This window comes from Pinus tabuliformis, chromosome 8 (genome assembly GCF_031772625.1).
Source record: "Pinus tabuliformis cultivar Carrire ecotype Pingquan chromosome 8, CPIR1, whole genome shotgun sequence".
Classification (NCBI taxonomy): domain Eukaryota; kingdom Viridiplantae; phylum Streptophyta; class Pinopsida; order Pinales; family Pinaceae; genus Pinus; species Pinus tabuliformis.
The window spans coordinates 1,069,786,080-1,069,796,832 of record NC_142294.1 but is presented as its reverse complement, the minus strand read 5'-3'; positions in this window follow the sequence as shown (position 1 = coordinate 1,069,796,832).

Genomic DNA, 10,753 nt, shown 5'->3' with positions numbered 1-10,753 from the left:
ACGGGAACTATAAACTCAAAACGGGAACTCTGGCCAAAAAACCCAAAAAAAACATCAAAAACAGTGCTAAAAACGAAAAGTGTTGATGCTGGAATAACACCTATTTTTTTCTTGGGTAAATTTTCAACATGTTTTAAAAATGGTGGTGAAAACCAATTTTTTGCACAAAAATTATCCAAAAAACACCCTCAAAACGAATAGTGTTGATTCTGGAAGAACACACTTTTTTTTTTTTTTTTTTTTCGAATGTAAAATTTCAACATTTCGAAATAATCACGTAAAATATTTTTTCATGACCCCGAAAACATTAAATTTTAAAAAAATAATGAAAACATAAAATAAAATTAAAAATTAAAACAATGAAAAAACACAAAACAAAAAAAAAAAGTTTAAAAATATAACAAAACATAAATTAAGATATATAATAAAAAAAAAACACAAAATAAAAATATAAAACTTAAAAAAAATCAAATATAAAAAAAAATATCTATCATAAAAAATGTAAAAAAAAAAAAAAAATAATGGTAAAAATTAAAAAACTAAAAAAATTATAAATTATAAACAAATAAATAGTGAAAATAAAAAATAAAAAAATAAAAAACCATCAAAAATTGGCAAAAGAAAAAAAAAATACGGAAAAGAAACAAAAAAACATTTAAAAAAAACTAAGAAATAAGTAGGTAAAAATAGAAAAAAAAAAAAGAAAAAACAAAAAAAATTAAAAAAAACTAGATTTAAAAAAAATAGAAAATTAACAAAAATAAAAAATAAAAAAAGTTAAAAAAAAATTATCTCACAAATTGAAAAAGAATTTGGAAAAAAAATAAATTTATATATATATATATATATATAATAAAAATAGAGAAATTAAAAAAAAACATTAGCAAAAACTGGGAAAAAAAAGAAAAAGAAATTAAAAATAAACTAGTTTTAAAAAAAATTAGAAAATTAACGAAAAGAAATTAAAAAACTAGTGAAATTAATATTAAAAAAAAAATCAAATTATAAAAAAAAAACCAAAGAATGCATATTTTTTATTAAAAAAAAAAAATCTAATTATTTTTTTATTAAACCTACTATTTTTATTTTAAAAAGGAAAAAAAAAAATTAATTCAAATTTTATTTTAAACAATCTTTTTTTTAAACATTTTTTTTTAAATACAAATAATAAAAAAGATTTTAATGTTTTTTTCAAAAAAAAATTAATTTTTTAATTTCAAATTAAAAAAAAACTATTACAAAAAAAATTAAAATTTAATTATTTTTTTTTAACGGATTTTTTTTTAAACCTAACCTTTTTATTTACAAAAAAATTAAAATTAATTTTTTTTTTTTTTTAAACAAACCTTTTTTTTTTTTTTTTTTTTTTTTTAATTAAAAAAATTATATATTTTTTTAAACATTTTAAAAAAAAAAAAATTTAAAAATAGAAATAATTAACAAAAAAAATAAAAAAAAAATTAATTTTTTAATTTCCATATTTAATTAAAAAAATTGTAAATTTTTTTAAACATTATAATTTTTAAATAAACATTACAATTATAATTTTTTTTAAACAATTTTTTTTTTTTTTTTTTTTTTTAAAAAAATTTAATTTTTTTAATTTTCATATTTAAAAAAATTAAAAAAAAATATAAAATATAATTTTTTTTTTAACGGAATTATTTATTTTTTATTAAAAAAAATTAAATTTTTTGGGTCGCCGCCCCCCGGCCACCCGTGATGGCGTGGCCGTGGGTGGGTGGGTGATGGGCGGCCGGGGGGCGGCGGCCCAAAAAATTTATTTTTTTTAAATAAAAAATAAATAATTCTGTTAAAAAAAATTTAAATTTAATTTTTTTTTTTAATAATTGTTTTAAATATGAAAATTAAAAAAAATTTATAATTTTTTAAATTAAAAAAAAGGTTTGTTTAATAAAAATTATAATTATAATGTTTATTTAAAAATTGTAATGTTTAAAAAAAATTATAATTTTTTTAATTTTAAAAAAAGTTAAAAAAAAAAAAATGATTTTTTTAATTAAAAAAAAAGGTTTGTTTAAAAAAAAACATTAATTTTGATTTTGATTTTTTTAAAATAAAAATGTTAGTTTTAAAAAAATAATTATTATTAACTTATAAAAAAAATGCATTTTTTGGGGTTTTTTTTTCATAATTTTAATTTTTTATTTATTTTATTTATTTATTTTTTAATTTGAATTTAAAAAAAAATCAAAAATAGGTATTTTTTTGATAAATTGTAAATGTTTTTATTTTTTTATTTTTTCATTTGAAAAGACATATATTTTCCGCCATTTTAATATTTTTTGTGGTTTTTTTTTTTTTTTATAATTTGATTTTATTTTTGTTTTTTTAAATATTAATTTTACTAGTTTTTTCATTTTTTCGTTAATTTTCTATTTTTTTTTTTAAACTAGTTTGTTTTTAATTTTTATTTTATTTTTTCCCTAGTTTTGCTAATGTTACTTACTATATATATATATATATATATATATATATATATTTTTATTTTTTCCAAATTCTTTTAGGGTTTAGGAGATAATTTTTTTTAACATTTTTTATTTATTTTATATATATATATATTTTTATATTTGTTTTTTACAGACAATTATTTCATTTGGATTGAAAATTTAATTAACAATGTATAAATATGTAGAATATCGAAAATGCAAAATATCGACATTTTTCTTTAAATATGTAAAACAATAAAAACCTCACTACAAAAAATTTTAAAAAAACTTAAAAACAAGATAATATGAAGAAGAAGACCACTTCCAAAATTATTAATTTTAAAAAATTAATTATTTACATTCCATACAATAAAAAAATTTAAAGTCAAAAAATAGGTCTTTTAAAAAAAGGGTGCGATGCAGAATAACCACTTTTTAAAATCAGCATGAAAATCACTAAGGAATTTAGACTTCTGTGATCCATAACATTGTTTAGATAATCTTCGGCAAAATCACATAAAAATCACTACCATTCACTACCATTCTAAAACTTAATGCACATGAAAAAAATTAAAGTTCCAAAAACCATGTTCTAAAAAAAACATGTGTATTCTGCATCACCACTTTTGAAAATCGGGTCATTTTTTTGCTATCTCTACGTAACGGGTAACAGTATTAGTTCCCGTTTCAAAGTTTACATTGTTAATATTTGAAAGTCTTCCACTGGTTGGGTGGAGAGAATTTTAATGCTCAGGTTATTCATTACCTCATTTGCTAAGAGAAATTTCATCCATATATATTGGTTTTAGATTCACTTATTTTCTCTCAGGATGCATCAAGTTAGTTGTCCATAATGTTCTTGAATATTTGTGCTATGGCCATTGAGGTGCCTCCTTACATAGAGATGTCATTTTCAAATTTTGAATGATCCTTAATAGGTTCCAATTTACCCTTTGTCGCTCAAGATTTTTCCCAAGGATTTTTTTCCATTTGGATGTATAACATAGACAAATTGGACAACCATTCTTGAGTCCTCAAGGGCCTTGGAAGAATGGAGAATCCCCACCATTCACCCATGGGGAAATATAAGGCTAACTAATGCATGCTTTAACTGCCATATGATTTGAGACTCAAAGCAAAAAAAAAAAAGTACTTCAAAGAGGAAGACATGCCTAACTCTATTAAAGGCATAAGTAATGACTAATTTGATCAGTGTTTCATTTTATTTATTTGCTTAGCTAGAGTGTATGGCTTATTGAGCTAGGATGATACTATTTGTAATTTGTCTCTTCTTACAAAATCTCCTTGCTCCTTTGAGATAAGATCTCGAAGAAAAAAACTTAGTGTATTAGTGAAAAAAATTGTCAAAAACTTATATGCAGCATTACATAGGGACATGGGTTTGAATTTGAAAAAAAATGATTGATTGTTTTCTTTAGGGGTAAGTGTTTGAAAGGATGAATTTATCCCTCGTAGTTTATATTTCTCTTGGATCTATTTATAATTTAATGGTGATCATGTTTGATAATGTTCCATCATGGTCTCTAGAAATGAATGATGAATCCATTTGGCCTAACAACGTAAACTTTGAAATGGGAAATGTAAACTCAAAACAAGAACTCTATCAAAAAACCTAAACAAAACATAAAAAACAACCTAAAAACGAAAAATGTTGATGTTGGAATACTGAAATGCTGGAAAAACTTAAAATTTTGACAAATTTTCAACCATGACATTATGGAAAAAATTTGTGACTAAAAAAACTTTAAAAATGAACACCTGAATGAAAGTGTCATTATACAAAGAGTAATTTCTTTTTTAAATGCTAAAAATATGATGACTTTAAAAACTTAGCTTAAGACAACTTGACACATTGCAAAAAAAAAATTAAACGATAACAATTTTTCAAGTTGTCTTATTTCTCTTCTTGTTTTTCGTCCCAAGATATTAGTTTTTTAAGAGTTTTCCAAACATGTGTTTTTTGTTTTTCTTTGCAATGTTTTTTTAATAATGGAATTTCTAATTTTTTTTACAATAATAATAATAATAATAATAATAAGACATAAAAAGTACAAAAAAATGTGAAAAAAACCATAATTATCATGTAAAAGATAACAAATTTAAAGAAAGAAAGAAAAATAAAAAAACTCTAAAAAAAAAGTAGAACCAAACATACTTTAGAAAAATATAAAAATAAAAATTAGAAAATTAACCCAAAAAAAAACAAAAAAAAGAACAATTTAAAATAATTAAAAAAAGACATGAAAATTAAATTAAAAACATTTAAAAATAACAAAAAATCATTATTAAAAAAAAAACCATATTAAAAAAATAAAAAATAAAACATGGGGCTCTGGGCCTCCCCTATCAATTTCGAGAATCGGTCAAGCAAGGCCCAGGCGTGTTGTTTTTTTTTAATTAAATTATTTTTCGTGTGTTTTTTTTTATAATGTCATTTTGTTATTTTTTAATTTAAATTTCATGGTTTTAATTTTTATTTTTTGTTTGTTTTTTAATTTTTATTTATTTTTAATTATTTAAAATTGTTTTATTTTTTAGTTTTTTTTGTTAATCTTCTATTTTTTTTTTAATTACATTTGTTTCTATTTTTTTTTGTATTTTTTTTAGAGTTTAAATTTCTTTTTTTTTACCTGATAATTATGTTGTTGTTGTTGTTGTTGTTTTTTTTTTTTTTTTTTTAATGTTTTTGTTTTTGTTTTTTTTTTTGGTTTTGTTTTGTTTTTTTTGTTTTTTGTTTTTTTGTTTGTTTGTTTGTTTGTTTGTTTGTTTTTTTTTTTTTTAATTAACGCTGATCTATTAAAGTAAAAACGTAAAATTACATGGAGGCTCCGGCAACAAAGTTATCTTTGTATGAATCTTAGAATACAAAGAAAAGACTGCCCACTGAGGGGAAACCAGTCCGAGTGTATCCAAAAAATAAAGCCCACGCAGGGGTACCAGTTCATAAACAAAAAGAGTATAAACCCAGTCAGATTCCAGTAAGCATGAAACGAGTAAAACCCAGTTGTGATCCAGTCCAAATGAGACATATAGTCAACATAGAAAAAAAACATGAATAAGTCCAATGGTGCCCACCTGGCAGGCTCAACGGTCCAACAGAGCTCACTAGGCATCAGGTGGCTGCTCTTCCACTATGCGGCAGCCGTAGTCCATCTAGTCCACCAGTTCTTCCACGACGCGACAGCTGTAGACATCCCCCTCTGCCACCGCAACAGACATGCCACCTTGGCTGCCTCCGACCTTTTGCGTGTCTCCCTTGCATCCATCTCCTGCATGTTTTCCACTAGCCATTTCCTCGCCATGCAGGGTGCTGTCGTATCTTTCTCTGCGCCTAAACGAAACAATCCTCTTTTTTGTGGTTGCTCCAGCTCCTATATCACCTGGCTCCTCGGCCTTCTCCTGCATGCATGGCATCCCTTTCTCTGGTTCTGGTTCTTATGTTTGGGAATTTGCGCCTCTTGCTGATTCAATTCCTCACTAAAAGCCACAGTTATGGTGGCGAGGATGGCTGGTTGATTCATCATGCTCTGAAAGCGAAACTGGGTAGTGTGGTAAGAGGGGTGAGGGGGGTCAGGAGGGCTAGTCGATTGAGTGGCAGCATTCACTCTACAGGCACCATGAATCTGTGCTCGGCCTCTTCCATTATGGGTAGTTTCCAGAGAGAAGACCTTTGAATTGGCCAGAAGAGGGGGAGGAGGTAGGGGCTTCTGAATCATGGATGGGCGGCATGGCTAGGCGAGTGCTATAGCCTCGACTACTTCCGCGTCTGCTGCGCATTCTATGCCTAATCCGCAGCATTGCATGACCAGCAAGTTGGCTATTGGAGTTTTGAGCGAGGATAGCAGAATTATGACCAGAATTAGAAGCATGTGGGATATCATTCGCTCTGGGGTTTCTGGTGTTGATTGGGTTGGAGGCGGAGGAATTCTGGGTAAAATTCAAAGCACAGTGGGTGGAATGGGTGAAGTGGTATCCATTGCTCAAATCCACACAGCTTAGAAGCCAGCAGCGTTGCCCCTGTGACAATGCGTGTGTTCAGCTCCTCTGCTTGTGGGGGGCAGAAGCATCCAAGCGAGGAGGGGGAAAATGAATTTTGGCTGATATTCACCATGGCCTTAAGCCTGCTGTAGTTGCCTCAACCAGTGCACCAGATTAATGGTGCCTTCCTGTAACTTGTACTTTGCCATAATTTGGCATGGAGGAGGACATGGGTAGCCATGTGGCTCCGCCGTCTGCCGTTCTCCTGTCTTATCGGCATTGAATTCCCATTAATCACCCGCATCCAGGTGTTTTTTTATATAGTTTTAATGTTATTATTATTATTATTATTATTATTTATTTTGCAAAAAAAAAATGAAAATTCCATTATAAAAAAACATTGCAAAGAAAAACAAAAAAGCACATGTTTGGAAAACCCTTAAAAAACTAACATCCTAGGACGAAAAACAAGAAAAGAAATAAGACAACTTGAAAATTCGTTAAATAATCAATATTTAAAAAACAATTGTGCACACTTATGACATAAGAAATTCTAAAGTATCAAAAATGTCTTTAAAAGAAAATGTTGATGCTTTTCAAAATCAGCTCGAAAACCACCAACATTTAAAAAAAATATATCCACAGTTAATACATTAGAAAATTTTGAAGTGTAAAAAATAAGCCCTCTAAAAAAAGGGGTTGATGTTGCATCAACATGTTTCAAAATCAGCATGAAAATCACTAACATATACTATATATATATATATATATATATATATATATATATATATATATATATATATATATATATATATATATATATATATATATACTTGATACATAAGAAAATTTAAAGTGTCAAAAATATGATCCCAAAAAAAAGCGTATTCTAAATCTACACTTTCAAAATCGGATGATTTTTTTGCTACCTCAAAAAAACGAGTAATCGTATCAGTTCTCGTTTCAAAGTTTACATTGTTTAGGTCAAGACTCTTAATAACGTTGATTAATTCATCATCTTCGATATCTCTAATCAGAGAGATATTTTCTCCACCTGATAAACATTAGGAATGGCTTGGATCATTTGCATCATATCATTTGATGTTGGTGTTCCTTTTGCATATAAGCTCTAAAAGTGCACATGGGCTACTATTAGAATTTCCTTAAACCAAGAGACATTTTCTCTATTCCATAGAACTAATTATTCCATGCACATGATTTCATATTTGCTGAGCTCGGGCATGTTTATGAATAAGCTTCATATTTTTGTCTCTGATTTTTTCACCATAAACTTCTAGATTTCAAGCACAAGTATTCCTCTTAATTTCCTAAATTTGTGGTGCATTTTCCTAGCTAACTCTCTTTGTTTAGCCATTATTTCTAGCATTATCTCTTTAGTATCCATGGCATTTTTATATTAGAAATATTTTGGTAAGCTTCTTCTCTATCTCTAGAAATAGTAGGCATAGGCATTGAGGCTAAGATTGAGGTCCAAGGTGTAGCTATTGGGGATGAGGTGCAAAGTTTTAAGGCTAAGGTGGAATCCAAAATGAGGTGTCTTCTCCTATTTTGATATATTTGTGAAGGTGGTGTCTACAAAACACTCAATCCATCCTCCAAACATGTCTCCATTAGAAGTGGAACACCCTCGTCTGATTCTTCCTCAAACATATTGGCACCCTACTCCTATTGCTCATGTGTCTCATCCATGATAGGACTATTGGCCTCCACCCTCCATGGAATCATCATGTCAAATGCATCCAATGAAAAGAAATATGTGTCAAGTGCTTTGTCAAAATATTTCACCCGTAGCATGATATTGTAGTAGACAATGAACATGTCATTAGTATGGTGACCATTTCACTTGTATGAGGGCCATATTGCAGTTAGAGGATGGTGGGCATAAATTAAAATTAATGAAATTATAAAAGAATAAAAATTAGTTTGAACATTTTTAACTTATTACTTTGCTTAGAGTGCATTTTTCAAAGAAACTCCAATTGCACTTGCACCTTGGAGAGTTGTATGTTTGATTGAGTACTTGGTCAACAATTTTCTATAACTTTGGGACTCTTTTGCCATGGTTTGTTTGCTAAAAAGTTACTATGAATAAACAAAACCTTAAAAAGTAAATTAAATTTCCTTCAAGTAATAAGTGTATAGAAAAGAAAGGCATTCGAATTAAAAGTTTGAAACAAGTTGTATTTGAAGCTTACTTGGCATATACTGGTTTTGTCTCTAACAACCATTTCACAACACGATGTCCCAATGGATAGCCTCTATATCTCCATTTGTTTGAAAATCATTGAGTGTTCAATGACAATTTGGGAATCATGCTTGTTTATTTCTGGATATAAATTTTGTATGAGAGAAACGTTAAATATTTTGGGTGAACACTCCACCCATCATCAGGGACGAAAGAAGTGAATGAAGATGTCTGAAGAGAGCGCTAGGATTTATATACATAGATAAAACTAAAGGAAATTAGCCATTGAGAGAGATGGAGTAGTTGTTGAGTTGGAAAGTTTTATTAGCCATTTATTTGAAAAAGGTTAAATAAATAAATAGTAATAATAATAATAATATTTGGATTAAATTAAAATTAAAAGTTAAAAATTAATTTAAATTAAAGGACCAGAGGGGAACTGGGCAATAATTCACGTAAACAATGATAGAAGAGGAAAATATTAAAGATCAAATTAGGGAAAAGTTTAAGAAGGGGTTTAAAGGTTATAAAAAATTAAAACTAAAGTATTAAAAATAATACATGGATATAGTAGGGGTAAGAAGGTTGAGGTTGAGGTTGAAAAAACTTAAAGGAAGAGAAGACAAGAAAGGGAGTAAGGTTAATAGGGGATGGGGCCTGGGGGGGGGGGAAGGGAAAATGATAGTCAATGCCATCCATTGAACACATGTGGAAAAGAAATCCATCCATATACTCAACATCAAATTGAAAACCACAAAGTAAGAGAATGTGGGTTTGAGGTAGAGCCTTGTTGGTGAATCCTTCCTTCCACTTGTCCTCACAGTATCAATTGGAATACTTCTTTGGCCCTATCCTTATACAAGTGGACACTTCTAATCCCATTTCACAAGTCTTGTTATGAAATGACCATTCGGTTTAGTGCCATATATATAAGCATTATACTCATCTAAAAGAAACATCCTTTGTAATTATCACATACACCTACTGAGAGATTGATGATAAATGAAGCTAGTGGTGACAGACATGATTGTGGGGTGAACCAACTCCATGTTCCTTGTGAACTATCTCTTGGGTGGAAGAACATATGTATGATTATATAGATAATGGTTGATACCTATCTGTAAGCAACATGTAAGAAGTAACATAATTAGAATTGTTTGTAAGCACTTGCACAACATATCGTGGGCATATCTCATAGATGAATCTATCTAACACACACATAATAATTATGCGTCTTTAACATATGAAAATGTAACAATAGATTTGATAATCAATATCTCCATAGGACAATCAACTAAGAAATTGAGTTTAGACTTTCCCTTCCCATATATTTAATTGTTTGACATAACAACGCATTTAATGATTTCCCATGTTTCCTTAAGCTTAGCCAATATATTAGTGTAATCAACCTTTTAATGTTGAAGGAAATGCACTCTCAAGTCTTTGTAGAAGGGGGTACCCTTGTTCCCTAGGCTAACAATAGTAGTTTCTTCAATTATTGAATGGTAGAATAGGTTATTCATGGTAATGTTGAAAGGAATGCCTCTCCATAGAAAATGTTTGGCCACATTCTTGTTGCCCTCTTACGTCTCCCTTATTTTTATGATTTACCTAAGAGAAGGTTCCCCCCTAGGAACTCACCTTGACACAAAAAAAAGTGAGGATGTTGAGGGAATTATGGAAGTTTTGGTTGAGGATTAGGCTTCCCTCTCCCTTGAGAAGCTTCTAGTTCCCATTATTTTTGCATATACTCTAGTTGCAAGTTTGAGCCTCAACCATTCCTTCTCTGCTCTCTTCTTATAAATATTAGAATTTATTGATTTGCAATATGGATGATTTCCAGGGTAGATGAAAGGAAAGTATCCATATGCCTTACAATTTTAGCAAGGTCGTATGTCAAGTAGTTGATTCCATCAAATATTTACTTTCCACATAGCTTAAACTTCATTCTTTGTTGGGTATGAGGCTCAAATGGATCACCATACTCCCACATTGGGTCCAATGGATTTGGAATTTACTAGGAATTTGTTTGGAATTACTAGGATAGATAGGTATTTTATGCACCACAATTGTTGGATCAATATTAGGCATCTCCTCG